This window comes from Carlito syrichta, unplaced genomic scaffold (assembly GCF_000164805.1).
Source record: "Carlito syrichta isolate Samal-C Ts95f unplaced genomic scaffold, Tarsius_syrichta-2.0.1 Scaffold287495, whole genome shotgun sequence".
NCBI classification, from domain to species: domain Eukaryota; kingdom Metazoa; phylum Chordata; class Mammalia; order Primates; family Tarsiidae; genus Carlito; species Carlito syrichta.
This window is the reverse complement of record NW_007231591.1, coordinates 188,406-209,665: the sequence shown is the minus strand read 5'-3', so window position 1 is coordinate 209,665 and position 21,260 is coordinate 188,406. Positions and strand designations below refer to the sequence as shown.

Genomic DNA, 21,260 nt, shown 5'->3' with positions numbered 1-21,260 from the left:
GCTACTTTGTGGTAGACTAACTTATGGAAATAAAAGAAAGTTAATTTACTTAAACATAAACATTTTTAAAACATCCTTAATTTAGGATAATTAAGCCTAAATGAAAATCTCTTATTTATTGACTTTTGTCATTAAGAATTCCAAAATTTTAAAACTTATAATCAGCTAGGACAGTGATTCCCAAGTGTTTTGTGGATCAGCCTTTCCATGAGTCTTTAACTGACATTACTTGGAATAAATGTTCTTCAGAAAGTCAGGGATTTCACGAGTTAGAGTTTATTGAAATACTTGAGAGACCTTATTGGGACAATCTGAATTGTAAAATTTCAAAATAGGAATATGGCATTATCAATTTATAAACTTTTTTAAAAATGAATATTTTCAAGTAATATTTGTTCAGAGACAAAGTATTGGGAAATGCTATCTAGAGCAATTCATTAAAAACAATTTAGAGATTAGATTAGAGGTAGTAAAAAGGCTTAATAATTCAGAAAAATAGTGTGTGTTTATTGTTTTAGTAATTTATAATTTTAGCACAAGCATCACTTCATTCTGAGAGAAACAGAATATTTGACATCTTTAATCTTTATATATATATATTTAATGTGCATTTAATCTGTCCAAGTATTGAACAATATATAACTCTAGTCTACTTGAATTACCAAAGGAAGGAGAAAAATATAATTATCAAAATGAGGTATTTTAATTTTGAAAAAGTATCACAATAGGAATAGATGGCCTGAGAAACATTATTAAAACTCAGGTGAAAATAAAAACAATTAAAGGCCTTCATAAGTGAGTTAATCAAATAATGATTTTGTACAATAAAATATTTAATTATTTTGTGAAAATAACATATATCTTTAAATATATTTCAGGTCATAAATTCTATAGTATAATACAGGACAATTTCAAAAAAGAATAATGAAAAAATTCAATAAATCCTAATTTTGTTTTCTGTTTCTCATTGATTAACGCTCCTTCACCCACAATCATGATTTTTTATCTTAGTTACTGCAGTTTTTATTGTCACACCATGAAAATAAGAGGTCTATGTGGATTCATGTCTTTTAAACTACAACAAGTTATAAAATATTTTTTACACAATAGTTCTTTTAAAAACTTTTTTCAATCAATTGACACTTGATAATTATGTTTAATGATCTTCAGAAAAAAACGCTTTAAAATAGTGTAATTTTTGTCTAAAAAAAATTTATTATTAGCCAGGCTTGGTGGCTCAGCCTGTAATCTTGCGCTTTGGGAGGCTGAGGTGAGTGGATTGCCTGAGGCCACGGGTTCGAGACCCGCCTGGGCAACTTGGCGAGACCTCATCTCTACAATAAATCAAAAAATCAGCCGGGCACGGTAGCACATGCCTGTAATACCAGCTACTCGGAAGGCTGAGGCGGAAGGATTGCCAGAGCCCAGCAGGAGAGGTTGCGGTGGCCGGGAGCGGCCACTGCACTCCAGTTTGGGAGACAGAGTGACTCCAACTCAAAAAAAAAAAAAAAAAAAGAAAAATTTATTAAATCATTATTTCATGCTAAATGATGCCAGATTTAACTTAGTTTTAAAAAAGTAAATGCTTAGACATACACCTAAAATATTTGAAATATAATAGAACTTTTAGATTGCTTTTCTATAATTTATTTACAATCAAATAAATAGTTTAGGTAATATTAATAAGAAAACTGATGGGTTTTGATGACCAAATTTTAATATATTTTGAAAAAAATATTAAGCAAATTTCATGTCGTATTCTCTTTAATACTTTTTTTTTTACAGTGCTTGAATTTGGGTAATTTAATTAAGTCTGTTTTTTTTTTTTTTTTTTTTTGAGTTGGAGTCTCACTCTGTTGCCCAGACTGGAATGCAGTGACCGCTCCCGGCCACCGAAGGCTCGACATGCTGGGCTCCGGCAATCCTAGCCGGAATTAGAGGCATGCGCTACCACGCCCGGCTAATTTTTTGATTTATTGTAGAGATGAGGTCTCGCTGCCCAGGCGGGTCTCAAACCCGTGGGCTCAGGCAATCCACTCACCTCATCCTCCCAAAAGTGCGGGATTACAGGCTGAGCCACCGAGCCCGGCTAAGTCTGTTTCTTCATATGTAAAGTAAATATCCAGAATACAACAATAGACATACAGTGAAATATTTAATGAAAAAATATGAAGAAAGCACATAGCAATACAACAGCATGTTTTAACTGCTAAATAAATTTAAAAATATTATGCCTGTTGAAAACATTAATAAACATTAATATACTGGACATATGTTAAAAAGTGTAATTGGTAGTTTAAAATATAAGCATGATGGCATTAATTATTATCAGCAATGCAATAAAGTATATTTAAAGACATTATTATTAGATTAGTATATAACATGGATATATATGTATTAAGATAATGGTTATAAGAAATTTTAAGAGGCCTAGTAAGTGATTTTATGATCATATATTTCAAGAAAATAGTTATATGTTACTAAAGATTTTCTAACTTCTCAGGGAAAAAATTCTTCTATCTGCAATATTATTAGGCTTTGTGGTTTAAATAATCTAGCTTTTCACTTAAGGTAGATCCTAAAAAATTGTGCTATTCAATATCTGTGTTGTTATTTATACTGTGTGCATCATAGTGATAGCTTATACTTCAACATGTGCTAAATTCTAAGTTGTAAGAGTCAAAAGATAAGATTTTGTCTGAAAGTGTGTTCTCATGGGTTTAAAAACAGTTTCATTTGGCACATATTCATGAGTCATTAAATTAAAAATATTACCTAAAATAGTCTGTTTTAATTTGGAGAGTCTCAATTTCTACCTGAAAAAAAAATATTGGGGAGCAAGTTTTGATGTCCTTTTCTGCAATAACAATATATGAAAGTAAGGTAGTTACACATTTCATATGACATCATGTGATCTTTCACATATTTTTAATTATAAAAAAAAAAAAACAAAAACTCTAAGCTGACTTGAATTGGCCTGATAAGAAAACTAACAGTAGGTAGAAAGTATTAGGGTAAACATAACTTCAAATCAGTAAAAGTAAAAATATTGTATAAGCTATTTTCCAAGTCAAAAGAAAAAGAGGCAAAAATAATGCACCCATTAAAAAATTCTATCCAATGAAGTTGTGACAGAAGCTCAGCAGCATTGTCTGATATAGCAAGCCCTGAACTGTTTACACTATCTTAAAGATGATCATATGGAAAGTAGAATCTTTCCCAATGTAGTAGTAGTATTAAATTGGAGAAACGGATGTATATTTGAAAAATGTTAATTTAATATGTGCACTATTTTTATAATAGAATATAAAATCATTTGAAACTCATCAGCAATAATACTATTCGGAGAAAATTTTTCTTAATTTAAAACACAACATTAATGTGATGAATTTTTAATATTTATGATAAAGTACTAAACAAGCACCTATCACTTTTAGCAATAACTATGTACTGCCACGTTTAAAATGTTTTTAAAATAACAACTTTTATTTTAGATGATGTGTGTTTTCCACTTAATTGGAAAGGAAAGAAACAAATATACCTAATTCTCTGGTTAGTTGTTAATGTTGAATTGCTCTTTTCTAGCAGAATTTCTTTCTTCACTTTTCAGAGTCATTAAAACAATAGTTATATTTTTCTGATACACTAGATATAAAAAAATCTCAGCAGTTACTGTTTCAACATATGTGTGATAAAATTCAATTATTCATGCTTCCTTCAGAGAACCTATAGTTTGTTCCCTTTCCTTTAAGGAATGTTTTAAAATACAGAAGGGACAAACTCATTATACACAACACATTATTTTAAATTATAGCATTTTTTTGTCATTTACAAGTTGTAAAAAGTGACTATTACAAAATAAGACTACAATGGAAGGAATGTATATTTTACCAAAGATGATTAATTTATTTGGGAGCCAAAAGAGAGTTCTGGAGGTTTTTGTTGTTTTCCCTTAGTAAATTAATAGGTTTTGGACATTATAATAATTATTGTTTTTAAAATGGGGAAGTGCCTTAGTCCATTTGTGTTACTATAAAAAAAATACTCAAGACTGGGTAATTTATAGAAAAAGAGAGTTTTATTTGTCTCAGTTCTGTAGGGTGTACAAGAAGAATGTAAACAGTATCTGCTCTGGTGAAAGCCTCAAGATACTTCCATTCTTGGTGGAAGACAAAGGGAACCGGTGTGTGTAGAGATCACACAGCAAGAGAGAATAAGCAAGGGAGGAGAGAGGAAAATGCTAGGCTTTTTTAAACAACCAGCTCTTCTGGGAATTAATAGAAGAATAACTCACTCATTATCAGGAGGACAACATAAAGCCATTCATGAGGGATCTGCCCGCATGACCCAAATCTCTCCCAATAGGATCCACCTCCAACATTAGTAATCAAATTTCTACGTGGCAATAGAGGAAGCAAGAGAAAGAGAGTGGGGAGGTGCCTGGTTCTTGTAAACAACCGGTTCTTTCAGGAACTAACAGAGTAAGAACTTACTCTTCCTAGTGAGGATGATACCAAATCATGAGGGATCTGTACTCTTGACTCAAACATCTTTAATTATGCCTATGTCCAACATCAGGGACCAAATTTCAATGTGAGGTTTCAGGGGACAAACATCCAAAATCCACCAGGAAGCATACATATATTACTTCTCTACAAAATTATCAGTATAACATAGCTTTGGACAGACATCAATTCTCAGGAAATTATACTGTCAAAGGAATCCATTATAATCACAAACCAATGTCCTATTTTCCCTGGTATAAAAACCGAGGCAATGAAATTAACTATATGTTCCATATCAATGTGTGAATTACAGTTAGCCGACATTCACAATAGACACACACACACACACACACACACACACACACACACACACACACACACAAATAAATCCCTTGACATCTCCCTAACCAGAGAAGTGAAAGATCTTTACAATGAAAACTATAAAACACTGCTCAAAGAAATCCAAGAAGACACAAATGGAAAAATATCCCATACTCATGGACAGAAAGAATCAACATTGTTAAGATGTCCATCCTACCAAAAGCAATCTATAGATTCAACATAATACCCATTAAGTTACCAACATCATTCTTCTCAGACCTAGAAATGACAATACAGAAGTTCATATGGAAACATAAATGACCATGAATAGCCAAAACAATCCTTAGCAAAAGAAACAAAGCAGGAGGTATCACACTTCCAGACTTCAAACTCTACTATAAGGCTACTGTAATCAACACAGCCTGTTATTGGTAAAAGAACAGGCATGTAGACCAATGGAACAGAATAGCAATTCTGGAAGCAAAACCTCAATTTCTCAACCAACTCATTTTTGGCAAAGTCCTCAACAACAACCACTTGAGAGAGGACAACCTATTCAGTAAATGATGCTGGGAAAACTGGCTGACCACATGCAGAAGATTGAAACAGGACTCCTACTTATCACCATACATAAAAATTAACTATAAATGGATCAAAGACCTAAACAAAAAGCCTCAAAATATAAGAATCTTAGAAAATGCAGGAGACACCCTTATGGAAATTGGAACTGGCAGCCAATTCCTATTCAGAACCCTAAACACCAATACCTTAAGATAAGATAGACAAGTGAGACCTCATCAAACTAGCGAGCTTCTGCAAAGTAAAATAAACCATCAAGAGAGCAGGGAGAGAGCCCACAGAATGGGAAAAAATATTTGCCAACTGTATGTCTGACAAAGGCCTAACATCTAGGATCTACAAGGAACTCAAATGTGTTGAAAAGAAAAAAAACAAATAGCCCCATTAAAAAGTGAGCGAAATACATGAATAGACACTTCTCAAAAGAAGATACAAGGGCAGCCAACAGGCACATGAAAAAGTGCTCAGCCTCACTCATTATCAGAGAAATGCAAATCAAAACCACATTGAGATACCACCTAACCCCAGTAAGAATGGTCATCATTAATAAAACAAACAACAACAGATGGTGAGGATGCAGAGAAAAAGGAACACTTCTACACTTCTGATGGGAATGCAAAATAGTACAACCTCTTAGGAAAACAGTGTGGCAATTTCTGAAGAGCTAGAAATTGACCTTCCATATGACCCAGCAATTCCCCTATTGGGAATATACCCAGAGGAACTCAAATCATTCTACAAAAAAGATACCTGCACACGTATGTTTGCTGCAGCTCTATTCACAGTAGCAAAAACATGGAACCAACCACATTGCCCATCGAAGTTGAACTGAATTTAAAAAATATGGGCCGGGCTCGGTGGCTCAGCCTGTAATTCCGCGCCTGGGGAGGCTGAGGTGAGTGGATTGCCTGAGCCCGTGGGTTCGAGACCCGCCTGGGCAACTTGGAAAGACCTCATCTCTACAATAAATCAAAAATTAGCTGGGCATGGTAGCGGGCACTTGTAGTTTCGGCTACTTGGAAGGCTGAGGCAGAAGGACCGCCGGAGCCCAGCAGGTCGAGGCTGCGATGGCCCAGAGCAGCCGCTGCACTCCAGTCTGGGTGACAGAGTGAGACTCCAACTCAAAAAAATGTGGTACATATACACAATGGAATATTATGCAGCCATAAAGAAGGACAAACATATAGACTTCTCAGAAACTTGGATGGATTTAGAGTCGCCATACTCAGTGATGTATCACAGAAAGAAAGAACAGAGTAGTATATGTTCTCACTCATAAGCAGAACTTGAACAATTATAATACTATAAGAAAGGGATTGACAGCAGTGGGAAACTCTCAGGGGAGTGGAGGTGGGATTGGTAGTTGAGGGAAACTGCTTGGGGAGGGAGGGGCATACCTCATCAACAAGGGTATCTGCGGAACTGACGTTTGTATACCTCACCCTGAATTGTACCCCACATCTTTATAATAAAAAAATTTAAAATAAATAAAAATAAAGTTAGTCAAATCAGGATCAAAACAGACACATTTTTGCATCTACTGTGTTACCAACATCTGAACACATATATTATTGCCTTTCACTACTTGGCATAGATCATTTTCCAATTCTGTCTTCTAAAGTCAATCCATCCACTTGTGCCTAAGCACTACTCACTGTAATACATTCAAAGAAAATATTCCAACAAGTTTTTCCTCTTTCTTACACCATCACATTTCCTCTCTGTTCTGGATCATACTCATAAGCACACTAACATGCTTGACCTCACTCTCCAGGTTTGCCATTTATCAGTTTATTGACCGTCAGCTCCAAAATAATCATTTTTGACTGTTAGGTGAAAATAGATCTGGGCCTTTTAAATTTTGTTTGTCAGTTGATGCAACCAGAAACTTTGTCAGTAAAGGACACTGTAGGAGGAACACTGTAGGAGGAATGGTTTTGCTTCCTGCTTTTGTTTTTTAAATTTTTTTTAAAGTAGGATTTATTAAGAAGACAGAAAAACCTCAAGTGGGAGGGAACCCAAAAGAGGGTTGTCCTGCTTTCTGCTTTAGATGTGCCCACTCATCAAGTCCTGTAGCGAATGCCACTTTTCCTGTGTCAGCCTTCTGCAGTGCACAGTGGACAATAGCACCTAGTTGATTTCCCCTTTAGATGATTCTGTAGCAGAGAGTACTTTGGAAGATGCCCTAGTGGAAATAATTTTAGGAAGTTTCAGCTAGGTTTTCAGTAATTTCTGCCACTGCAGGACCAGAGTTACTTCTCTGCTATCCATTGAGCCACAGCTGTTTCCTCTTCAAGCCCTAGGAGTGGGTAGTGGTATGAGGACTCTCCCTTGGGTGCTCGATCTCAGTCCTAAGTAGTTGCTCCTCATGTTTACTATTTTTGTACTTTTTAAAGTTCTCTTAATTTCTTTCCAAGAATTACTTATTCCAAATCCTTGTTAAGTTAGCCAATTTTGTATAAACCTTCCTTGTTGAAATTTCAGAGTGTGTGCACGCACGTGCTTTCCTCCTTATTGAACATAAACAGGGAAATCCAGCCACCTCAAACTCATTTTTCTTTTCATGTTTGCAGTTTTAAAGCCTATGACTATGTATGCAGTCTTTTAGATTCCAGTCTTCCCACTTTTGCTTAATTCTATTTCAGACAATAGATAACTCAGCAGCATTTGATACAATGGATCACTCAATACTCCATGATGGTTTCTTTCCTGAAATCTCAGGATATAAAGCTTCCTTGGCTTTTATTCTGTTTGATTAGTTACTCCATTTTAGTCTTTGTCCTTTCTTCTCTTTATTTTTTACTTTGTAATGTTCCAATACTTCAGAGCTTCATCCTCAGTCCTCTTCCCTTATCTCTCTACACTATTTTTTGGAGATACCATCTCATATTATGACTTTAAAATATATCTATATGCTAATAGCTTCCTAATTAATATCTCCAGGCCATATTTCTACACCTCCTGAGTGATACATACTCTATATCTCTACTTAAAATATTAAAGTAGTTTAACTAATTTTTAATTCTTAATTAAAATAATTGAAAAATGTCTAATGGTTTAAATGACTTTTGCTTTATTACGAATGTTCCACAAGTTTTTTTATTCTTATAAATTATTATATTCTATGTTAATGTAATTTTTATATAAAATAAATATGACCAACATTTTTTCTTTAATATTTAATTGAGAAAAATAATTGTTCTTGTACTGTGTGGCCTTGTGATAAATTCTGTGTATGATATTCTTTGATATGTAAAAGTGCTTATAATTATTTTTAAGCTTTGTTTTTTTTATAGAGTAGACTTTGTTTTTCTGACTTATTAGCTAGCAATAAAAATGTAACAATTTTTCAATGTAGCCAATCTGTTTTTTGTATAACTGCCTTAGGTATTAGAGGAAATTTGATGCATGTATGTTTTATAAATGTATCAAAGCAATGAGATCAGATACTATTTCCTATTCAAGTTTCCCTTTGCATTGTCCATTCAATAACTTCTGAATCAATGCATTCCAATCCCTCTTTATGACAGTGTTTCTAGTGAGGCAAGGTAGCTAGCACAGGTTAGGCATAGATAGTTAAATTTCCCATAGGAAGGTTTTAAGAAGTGTTCTGGTATTTTTAAAATTACATTTTATGGCAGGCCAAGCTGGCAGCCTACCTACCCCACCCCCTTGACAAATCAAAAGAAAATCCCATCAGATATAAGAATAGGACAGCCCAAACTTCCAATTCATGGTTTAGTTTAATAATTACTAAGAGTCTTTACCACTCCTTAACTAACCAAAACCATAGAAATTATAATAAGACCACCTTTTACCTCAGGAACCTGTGAATTGGAAATGTCTGACAGGCTTCTGCAAAAGACAATATGGTCAGAAAAAGACCACCTCTCCCCTTTTCTCCTCCCATTGGAAGCCAAGAGATGTCAACCTCCTGAGTAACAGTTAACATTGGCCCACCTACTTTAGCATATCAATTGTTGGGAAAATATATCTAGTTTCTTAGTTAAGAGCAAAAATGAAGTCTTACCTTTTAGGAAAGGCTTAAACCTTTTTGGTATGAAACTTTCACCAGTCTTTTGTTTCCTCTCTACTTTCTCTAATACACTTTGTGATAAAACTTTGCTGGCTGCTTTAAAATTAATTTCAAAAGTAAGTCAAAGAATCCATGAGTTTTATGCCCTGCCCCACCCAGCATCACTAGCTACACATCACTATAGAGATTTCTCTCACATTCCAGAAAATTCATATATAAACAGATAGTTAAAATAAATGGAGCTAGAATTCCTAAGGCCAAAAATAAACTTTTATTTGTGTATTTAGCAAAAATTTGAGTACTGTCTATTCTAGGAACTTTGTGAACTAACCTTTAAGTACATTTTTCTAAAAAAATATATATTTACAAGTAAAGAGATAAAAAACAAATAAACTAAACTAAGCAAGAAATAGTAGGTGAACATTCTAAGAACAGAAAACATTTAAGCTGAAACATGATTAGTAAAGGGGGACACCTTGAAAGCAAAGGAGAACCAATGCAGGGGTGTGATAGGCATTTCTTACCAAAAGGTAGGAGTAAGTTATCAATTATATTGTTTAGAATCATCAAGGCATATTAAAAATACAATAACAAAGTGATGTTTCAAAAATTAGTTATAGAGAGGATCTCCCTATGTTGTGAGGGGATGCAGGAAAATTTACCCCCAAACATGACTTTTGTCACAAGGTCTCTCTGGCCTACCTGTCTACACATAGTTGCAGAGAAGCTGCCCTCTCTTCCTCTTATTCTTTATCTATTGCAGAAATGAAGAGTAAGGTAAGTCCACACCTGAACAAATGAAGAGTAAGATAAATCCACACCTGAACAAACCCCCTTACCAGTATAATGCCTGTCTTTCAGGTTCATTCATCTTCCATAAATAACTATTTGTAAATCATTCTTTGTTTCCCCTAGCCATTCATTGTCCCAATCCTGTTTTGACTCTCAACAGAATTCCTCTTCCACCCTATCCCATAACCTGTGTTACCAGAATGCAAATCCTCATTCGCCCTGTTTCTTCTAGAGGGTATTGAAGTTTCTGTAACTCATTGGGAAGTTGGATTTTCACTCTGAAGTCTCCCATGAATACATGTTAACTAAAATGCATATGCCTACCCTCCTATTAATCTTGTCCCATGTCAATGATTTTGCAGTGAACTTTTAGGGGGCCTATGATCATGGTCCCCACACTTGCTCTAGAGCAGAGTGTTCCTACCAATACCATCATATGCTCTTGACATGCCTCTATTTCTAATTTCTGGGATCAGAGGGTATAAATGAACTATAAACAGACTAATCCTGATCTCTAAAAGAAACAGAAAGAAGCTCAGAGTGACTGGAGAATGCTGAGAGCTAGCAGGAGGTGAGGCTAGAGGAGTAAGCTTGGAATAATCCCTGTAGGATAGCGATATTAGAATTTTATTCCACATACATAAATTTCAAATTTGACAAAATTTGATTCATACTGCAAGCATTCTGTTTGGTTGCTCACTGAAAAATTATTGCATAATTAAGCATAATGGTAAAAATAATAGATAAAAAATTATTCCAAAAGTGCAAGAGAAAAATGGCAAATGGTACTGTCTGTGTTAGGAGGAGGTTGTGGAGACAAAAAAAAAAAAAAAGACTTTGGATATGATTTGGAGTATAGTCAGAGACTTCCTAAGGAATGAAATGTTAAACATAATGCAAAGAGAATTTAAAATAATTTTAAAATTTAGTTCTGAGCAACTGGATGATTGGTCATGATATTTATGGTAAGAAAATTTTGAGAATTTGAAATATCCCATTTTAGACATGTAGAACTTTGGATTTTTTTAGATATCCAATGTAACTTGTCGAGTAGTTAACTGGGCATTTGAGTGCATCATTCAGAAAAAGTTTAGGATTGGAGATAAAAGTTCAGAATTTATCATTGCTTCCTCTATAGTACTTAAAAACATAGAAGTAAATGACATTTTCTACTTCCCAAATATGGCCTGGGCATTGCAACATCAGAGATTAGAAAAAAAACTTATCAATGATTATTGGGTAAGAGTGACCAGATTAATTGTGTCAAATGCTGCAGAGAAAAAGGATGAAAAGTGAGATGAGGGAAAAAATTACACCATGGAGTTTTTAGTGATTTTGATTAGGGCAAACAATTGATGGAAATGGGTGGAAGAGAGAATGACATATATGAATAAGCAAATTTAATAACTAAAAAACCCCTATTTTGCTGAAAATGAAATGGAGAACTGGACCAGTTAGTGAAAGTAATATGTTTTGTTTTGCTTTAATATGTTGGCACCAACACAGTTTGTAAGTTGATTAGAATGATTCAATATAGAGTGTGGAATGATGAAACTACTAATGTGTAGAAGTGGTAACTGCACAGAGAAATTGCTGGCATAAAACACAGACAGTGGAATCAGCCCTTGATTAAAGAGAGACACTTAATATGTTTTGAACAAAAAAAGACTTTCAGATTCTGTTCCAAATTCTATATTGTTTCTACTATACCAGAGAAAATAATGTGTGTGTGAATGAGTTTGTGCATGTAAATGTCCTTGCATGTCTTTTATTACATTGATACCCTTACTGATTTAAAGCTCTTAAGAAAAATGAGCTTTATATTTTTAAAATTTTGTGACTTGAAATGTGCATGTCATAGTGGGTTAAATGATCATGGATCTAAGTACTATTTAAGATAAATTGGTAAGATTTTAGAAGCATATGTTTTCTATGTATTTCTGTTTTAAAGACATTATTTTTAAGGTTCATTTTGAAGAAAAATAACTTATTTTCCTCCTATGAACTGTATTTGTACAGAAGATTATCTCTATAATGATGCCCTGAGATAATCATTAACTATTTAGATAGCCAGCAAGTCAGAGAGGGTAAAAACAGAATACAAATCAAATGAGAAAGTGACAATGACTGGTAAGAGATTGTGTTAATATATTTGATTAATTCTTTTGGCCGTACTCATTTGTAAGACTTAATTTTTTTTATTAATAAAGATATGATCTATAATACATTAAATAGTAAGGATGTAGATATACTTGGCAAACTTACCAAGAAGTAGTTTGGGGAAGTAAGCAAAAACATATATTACCCTATATGTACATTGATCTACAAATGTTCTTTTTGTATGATTTGCTGTTTTTTACTGAGTTTTGTGGCTATAATGTTTATAATGGTCAACAAGAGCCCTTATGTCACTGGTATCTGATCAATTGTCACTTTTCCAATGAAGTGAAAAGTTGAAGACTTGACTCTTCTTTCTTATATTGCTATTGCTACCAGAAATAATGTATGGAATAAACTTATTGCAGTTTTGCATAGAAATACTTAATTACTGAAAAGCAGTAGTAGCATCAGTTTTCTAAAGTTAAACACTGGAGTATTCTTGTTATTTTATTATGTTTGTTATTAGATTAAACCATATTCCCCTAAGTCTAGAAAACATGTTACCATTTCATTGCATTGCAAACTTTTTTCTTTTAGCTTTTGTTTCATAAAATCAAAGTAGATGTAAGTGCACATAAACACACACACACACACACACACACACACACACACACACACACTGCTATGTATTTCTCTTAAGAATCAATAGATTTGATTGTTAGAATGTATCTTCAAAAAGATATATCTTCTAGGAAATAAAGCAAAGTTTATCTGTAAATCTAAAGCCTTCTAAATAATTTCTGATGATAATAAGACTGAATTTCTCTGAGCACCTTATAGTTTTACAATATGTAAAAATTGTTTTCCCTCTACTTTTAAGAAACTTGCCCCTCAAACACCTAGGATAGAAGGAACACACCTCAAAACAGTAAGTGCCATCTACGATAAGCCCACAGCTAACATATTGCTAAATGGACAGAAACTAGAAACATTTCCCCTGAAAACTCGAACAAGACAAGGCTGTTCACTCTCACCCCTCTTGTTAAACATTGTGTTGGAAGTCCTAGCTGAAGAATTAGACAAGAGAAGGAAATCTGGGGTATCCAAATAGGAAAAGAGGAAGTCAAGTTATCTCTCTTTGCTGATGGTATGTTCCTATACCTAAAAAATCCAAAAGAATCTGTCAAAAACCTGCTTGCACTGATAAAGGATGTTGGTAAAGTCTCAGGGTACAAAAAAAAATGTGCAAAAGACAGTTGCATTCTTGTACACCACCAACAAGCAAGCAGAGAAACAAATAAAAAAGCACAATCCTTTTCACAGTAGTCACATAAAAAATAAAACACCTCAGTATCTTTCTAACCAGAAAAGTGAAAGACCTTTACAATGAGAACTACAAAACACTGCTCAAAGAAATCCAAGAAGACACAAACAAATTAAAAAAAAAAAAAATCCATGCTTATGGATAGGAAGAATCAACATTGTTAAGATGTCTATCCTACCAAAGACAATCTACAGATTCAATGCAATATCCTTTAAATTACCAACATTATTCATCTCATACCTGGAAATGAGAATACAGAAACTCATATGGAAATATTAACAACCACGAATAGCCAAAACAATCCTTAGCAAAAGAAACAAAGCAGGAGGTATCACACTTTCAGACTTCAAACTTTACTATAAGCCTACAAAAATCAAAACAGCCTGGTATGGGTACAAGAACAGGCATACAGACCAATGGAACAGGATAAAGATTCTGGAAGCAAAGTTACAATTTCTCAACCAACTTATCTTTGACAAAGCTTCTGACAACAACCACTGGGAAGAGGAGAACCTATTCAGTAAATGATACTGGAAAAACTGCCTGATCACATGCAGAAGATTGAAACAGGACCCCTAGCTATCACCATACACAGACATTAACTTTAAATGAATCAAAGACCTAAACGAAAAACCTCAAACTATAAGAATCTTAGAAAACGCAGAAGACACCCTTATGCAATTGGAACTGGCAACCAATTCCTGATGAAAACCCCAAGTGCCCATACTATAAGAAATAAGATAGACAAGTGGAACTTCATCAAACTGATGAGCTTCTGCATAGCAAAAGAAACCATCAAGAGAGCAGGGAGACAGCCTATGGAATGGGGAAAAATATCTGTCAACTGTATATCTGACAAAGACCTAACATCTAGAATCTACAAGGAACTCAAACACACCAAAAAGAAAAAGGAAAAAAAAAAGCCCCATTAAAAAGTGGGCAAAAAACATGAATAGACACTTCTCAAAAGAAGATCAATGGGCAGCCAACAGACACATGAAAAAGTACTCAGCCTCACTCATCATCAGAGAAAAGCAAATCAAAACCACATTGAGACACTACCTAACCCCAGTAAGAATGGCCATCATTAATAAAACAAACAACAGATGCTGACGAGGATGCTGAGAAAAAGGAACGCTTCTACACTGTTAGTGGAAATGCAAGCTAGTGCAACCACTTAGGAAGACAGTGTGGCGATTTCTGAAAGAACTATAAATTGACCTTCCATATGACCCAGCTATCCCCATACTGGAAATATACTAGAGAAACTCAAATCATTCTATAAAAAAAGATACCTGCACACACATGTTTGTTGCAGCTCTCTTCACAACAGCAAAAACATGGAACCAACCATGCTGCCCATTGAAGCTTGATTGGTTTTAAAAATGTGTTATAGATACACAATGGAATATTATGCAGTCATAAAGGACAAGCATATGGACTTCACAGCAACTTGGATGAATTTAGAGTTGATCAGACTCAGTGATTTATCACAGAAACAAAGAACAGAGTACCATATGTTCTCACTCATAAGTGGACCTTGAACAATTGTCATGATACTATAAGAAAGGGATTGGCAGTAGTGGGAAACTGCCAGGGGATTGGGATGGGGCACACCTCATCATCAACAAGGGTACCTGCAGAATGAACATTTGTATACCTAACCCTGAATTGTACTCCACAACCTTAAACTAAAACATAAAAATAGACAAATAAATGAAAAAGAAACTTGTTTTTACTTTCTAAACCATTCATTCAAAAAGATCACAACTGAAAATTTGATGCCTATGTGTACATAAAAATACATAAGTAATAAATAAATGTACATATTGCAAATATATATATCATGAACTAGTTTAAATCTGTAGAAATAATAGTTACAAAATGCTAAAGCATGTTTTTATTATGTAGTAATATGATATTTTGTTGAATTGTGGAAAGAGAAGCAATAGAAAAATGAGTAAGTCAAGTTAGGTAGCTTCTTTGTTATACACACACACATGTGCACACACACACAGCCAATCTCTAATGTGATTGAAATTTCTCTATTTTTCAGTATTGTTGAAATCGTTAAACATCATGGTATTCAATAAATATATGAACACTATTATCTTAAATTCTATTTCTCACTTAATTTTTTAAATTTTTTCTCACATTTTTAAAAAATGAAATTCATTCTGATGCTATAACTCAATTATCCATCTCTTGCATTGTGACTTTTCCTCTGGTCCTTCCCTAGCAAAGTCAAATAGCTGAGTTTATTTTACTACTAGTTATTGTAGTTCAAGAGAGGATAAAATAGGCATTGTTGCTTGTGAGTGTTCTTATGTCTTGTCTTCTTTTTCCTAAGCTCATTTTGCCTTTCACTGTTTTCATATGAAATCATATCCTCTCCCAAAGTTTACATCTTCATTATATTTGCTACATAAAATTACCATAATTTATATTTTGTGTGCTAATTCATAATTAATAAAGAGTACCAGAATTGATTTTGTCATATATACTTAAGAAGTAACTAAGTACAGATACACATAATGGGCTTAGTAAAAAGAAAAAAAAAATGAAAGTACCAGTTGTGAAAAATAATTGAGACAAAATATACTCAACTTACATTGGTCCATCATCTCATGAATATGAGAAGAACATTACTAAATTTATTTTTGATACTCATCAATCTCTTAATATGTTTTCTTTGTTGCTAATCTCTCTCTCTCTCTCTCTCTCTCTCTCTCTTTTTTTTTTTACTTTTTTTGTTCTAGAACTTCTCTCAAACATTTATTAAATATAATTACAAATACTTCTAACTAAAAAAGAACTTACAGGTTATATGGTTTACCTTTATTCAGGAAGCATGTATTTTCTCTATATTTATTGATTTATTATCTTAAACATCACTTCAAATCTTCTTTAATTTCTCTACTCTTGCCTTGGTTAGTACTTTGCTATGTTAGGGTAAACAATCTTATAAGCAGTTCACATTGGGTCTTTCAAACATTGTTCTCTCATTCAGTTGAAACTGCTCGTTTTCATCTGGAGAAATTATCTTTAAATATCATAAACCAAATTCTTCTTTTTAAGTTTCCTTCAAAAAGTAGTCCAGGTACTATTTCCTTTTGAAAGTAATCCCTTACCGCACGAGAAAAACAGAGACTTTTTCTCCTTTAAATATGGCTAGTATTTTAATATTATTTTTGTTTTTTGTTAAATAATATACATAATTATATATTACAATATATGTAACATATTAAAATTATTTATATATCATATATGAAGAGAGAGAGAGAAATGAATGAGAGGTTGGCTGTTAAAATTATGTGATTATTTTAATAATATATAGTACTTTGAATCATGCTACTTTTAACATTTCTAATCTCATTTATGTTAAAATCTTGATGTGACATGTCCTCTGCTGGAAGCCACAACCCCTAAAGAGGCAAAATGGAGGTTACCCGAAAATGGGAAAAACACTGACTGGGAGCAGAGCCCCAGTGGGAAGCGGCCATGCTGGAGGCAGAGCCCCATGGATCCTATTGAAGAACTCCTTTTGGCCTTAAAGGAATGCGTGCTTAGGCTTGAAAAACACTTCCCTTGATAAGTAAAACAATTAGCTAGAATGTGCAAGGATGTGGAATTAGCAGTTAACCTATGTATAGAAACGTAAAAAGGGCTCAACAGCAAAAATTTCCCCCATGAAGAGACAAGGGAATGTTTTTACTACCCTCTTTCCCATGAAATTTTGCAACTTTTAGCTAAAAAAGGAAAAACAAGTACTTCCTCATACCCTTTATAAGTAACAACATTGGCAGTTGTGATTGATGAGGAAGTGAGAAACTGAGACAGAGTATCTCCAAAAACAGGTGTTTTCAGGAAAAACAAGTCACAGACATGCCTTTTGATTTAAGAAATATTATAGTTTAATTAGAAAGAGGGTTAAAATTAAAGTAAGGATTAGAATTAAATAAATAACAGTTATAATTAAAAGATAAATGTTTATTATAGATGTAGGTATTAGTTAAATATAAGTAATAGAAGGAATAGGAAATAATTAAGTTTTAAGGTAAACTTAAAATTATGCACACTTAATGTAGGTTTAAAATTAAATGCATTTAGGATTAGAAGTAAGATTAATTTCATATATAAGTGTAGATTTAGATGTAAGTTTTGTTTAGAAATATAAAATGTAAAATAGGGGATAAGAAAATAGCAAGTAATATAGATAAGGCAATTAGAATTAAGAAAGTTAAATTTTTTAAAAAATAGAGTATTAAGAATTCATAGTGTGTAAGATAAGGGTGGTTATATAAAAGAAAAGCAAGTCAATATATTGCTGCTAAAAGTATATATAAGGGTAGAATTAAGAAAATAGATTAGGAAAGGAAAAGAAATAGAATAGTGAAGGGAAGAGACTCAGTTGGCCTAGAGGTCACAGGATGTGGCTGATAAATTCTTGGCAGCTGGTATTTTGTTACACCACCGGAAGCAGGAAGGAACAAAATGAAACTTGTAAAGGTCAACTTCCCCATAAACAAAAGAAAAAACATGATGTAAACATTTAATGTATAACATGGGATACATTTTGTGGGTAGAGGGGTCAGTAAAAAAACTATATAAGCTTGTAAGAATTGAATAAAAATTGGCAGAGTCTTGAGCTCTCCCCAGGAAGAGGATTCCTGTCGTTTTCGTCTTTTCTTTTTCACCGCTTCCCGATTCCCCCATCTCAAGCCCTGACTCTCTCCTGGAGCTGGACTCCAGCAGTCCTCCAAATAACTTTCCTAACCATTAAAACTATTTTCTATTTTTTCTGTTTCTCTCTCTTTCATGTACATATTGTGCTTAAAAATCGACCTGTTCTCCTGACAACAAAAACCCACACAAACAACTCACTTGTATGTGTAAACACACACATCATATGTACACTAATAATTAAAAAGCTATCAAATAAGTAGATATTGATTATTATAAGAATCATAGGAACCCATATAGTATTGGTTCCAGGCTTAAAAAGAAAAATGCTTACTACTCATTTTTATAGCTCTTCAAAAGGACCCTAAAACATTTAGTTTTGAAAGTCCATGTGCCAGGCTGTAAAATCCTAGATTCAATTATTGTTATTATTTTTTTAGCTCAGATTGGACATTGAGGTAGATATGATGCCAGCCATAAACAAATATTGCATTCATTTCCTTCTTGAGGAAGAATCAACATTAGTGTCAGATACAGCTGGGGTGAAATCTGATTACTAGAACTTAATAAGAAGATGCCATTTCTCAATTTATTCATTTATTAAATGAGAATAACAATACCTCATAGGGATATTGTAGAAATTATGTGACATAAAATAGATTATATACAGTAACTAGAGAAAGAAATAAATGCATGTCTATTCCTATTTTGCTTGCTGTTATTCCATCCTTAGTGCTTTTATAGAAACTTTCAAAATTGCTGGATTCAGGATATTTTAATGATCTTCCATGACAGAGAGCAAACAGGGAAACAACATTCATTATAGTAACAATATCTCTATGCATAGTTTTATCTGATTAGCCCAGATTTTCAGGAAAACTGAATTTTTCACTAGCTTTGTGAACTTTGAAAATCACTGAACCTCTATAGGCCTATTTTATCCTCTGTAAAATATAATGAATAATTTTTACCTTGTATCTGTGTTTCATTATTATAAATATTGCATGTAAAATGCTTATAATTACAGTTTATTAATATTAGTTATTAAAATAATAGCCCCTCCCATATACAAATATATTTTATGAAAAAGAAAGTACTTTTACTCTTTCTTCCTACACATCTATTGTTTGAAGGTACAGTGAAATGTATGTGAGTAATATTCCCAATTTGAAAGACAGTAATAAGAAGTAGATTTATGTTACATTTATCTCAGTTGGACACTTTGATAGGAGTTAAAACTCTTTTAGTAGTTGTTTTTTACACCAAAACTAATAATATTTTATGTCTTAGGGTTAACAAATATTCCTTCACTAAGGAAGAGAAAGCAGCTGAACCAATAAGAAATACAATCCCACAGGAAATTGTAGCCTTAGGAACAAATAAGCTGTTCTGATGTAACAGTTTAATGACACATCCAGAGGGCAGTGTCTCCCCACATCTGTTGATAGAAGGGCGAGGAAAGAGGGCATGAAGGAAAGACATACCCTGAGAAAATGGAGCCCTGGTCACATTCTTAACCTCTGATATGTGTTGTGCTGTTTTCAATAATTTTCGATCACCAATTTAGCTCTGAGATTTCCACATTCTAACAAACAGTTGAAGTGGGTAGAGAGTAATGGTTATGCGCCAGGGTTAAAGGAACCCACTGACAAAGAATCTGCCATTGACTAATAACCATCACTGGCCATCATTGGCTAAGGGTGATCATTGACCATTTCTGCCCTAGGAGAAGACTCCTAAACGCAAACAATCAGAACCTAGGGTGAGAGATTTGTAACAATCCAATACTTGGAATGACACTTTATTCTTTGTCAAGTTACCAGAATGCATGTTTCCTTTCCTAAGAGCCTGGTATAATGATCAGTCCTTACAATTTGTCTAGGTAGGACTTTAATAAATTATTTCCCTCTGTTTTTATTCCTTAACTCATTTCAGTAGCTACATGATACACAATTATTACTTTATTTATAAAACTTGATTTTTTCCCAATTTTGATACAGTGATAAGTTTTTAACCTTCCAGTCATAAATATACGACCATAAATCTCACCTGTGCATTTGCTATTGGCACTTTATACCTGCCTATCATTCTTTTATGATTTTCTATTTTACATTACTAGTTATAAAAATTTATTAAACTTTTGATGGTGACTTGACACCAATGCCATTGATGAATGATATAGGCTTCCCGTCTTCCCCACACTATATATGTACAATTTTATCTATTAATTCAGAGGTCAAATACACTTTCAAGATTACTTTTGGATAGACTGAAGAGCCAGAGATCCTGGATTAACAATGCTGTGCATAGGTAATTTCGCAACATACAAGTTATTTTAAAGATACAAGACTTAGAATCAGGGAGAGCTAGCTACTCTTCCTTCAATATAATGAATAAATTTAACATTCTTATCAATTTTTCTGCGCCTTACTTAACCCATCAATAAAATGGAATGGTTGGTTCATTTGGTTTCAGAGTCTTCTTGTCTCTAATTACCAAAAATTTCATCATTCCAGCTAAGTATTGTTACCTCATAACTCTCTACCATTCAGATATATGGTTATTTTCTGTAAAAGTGGAAATAGCATTTATTGAGCCTTTAAAAAGACCAAAGAATATGTATTTGCATCTCAGTTAAAATTTTGATGAATGAATGAATGACAGATAGATTGATAGACACTGTATTATGATTAGGTATTTTATATATATTGTCTACTTGATTCTCACAAAACTTTTTTGTGGCAATATAATTATATATATATATATATTTTTTTTTTTGAGTTGGAGTCTCACTCTGTCGCCCATACTGGAGTGCAGTGGCCGCTCCCAGCCACCGCAGCCTCGACCTGCTGGGCTCCGGCGATCCTTCCGTCTCAGCCTTCCGAGTAGCCGAAATTACAGGCATGCGCTACCACGCCCG

The 21,260-nt window shown here is 33.6% G+C and overlaps 1 protein-coding gene across 1 annotated transcript in view; it reads right to left on the bottom strand.

Moving 5' to 3' along the window:
- The window catches only part of KLHL1 (kelch like family member 1), a gene marked incomplete at its 5' end in the record, with an annotated part of 353,122 nt that overhangs the window by 205,005 nt on the left and 126,857 nt on the right, over window positions 1-21,260 (bottom strand). The gene's annotated exons all lie outside the window — the stretch shown is intronic.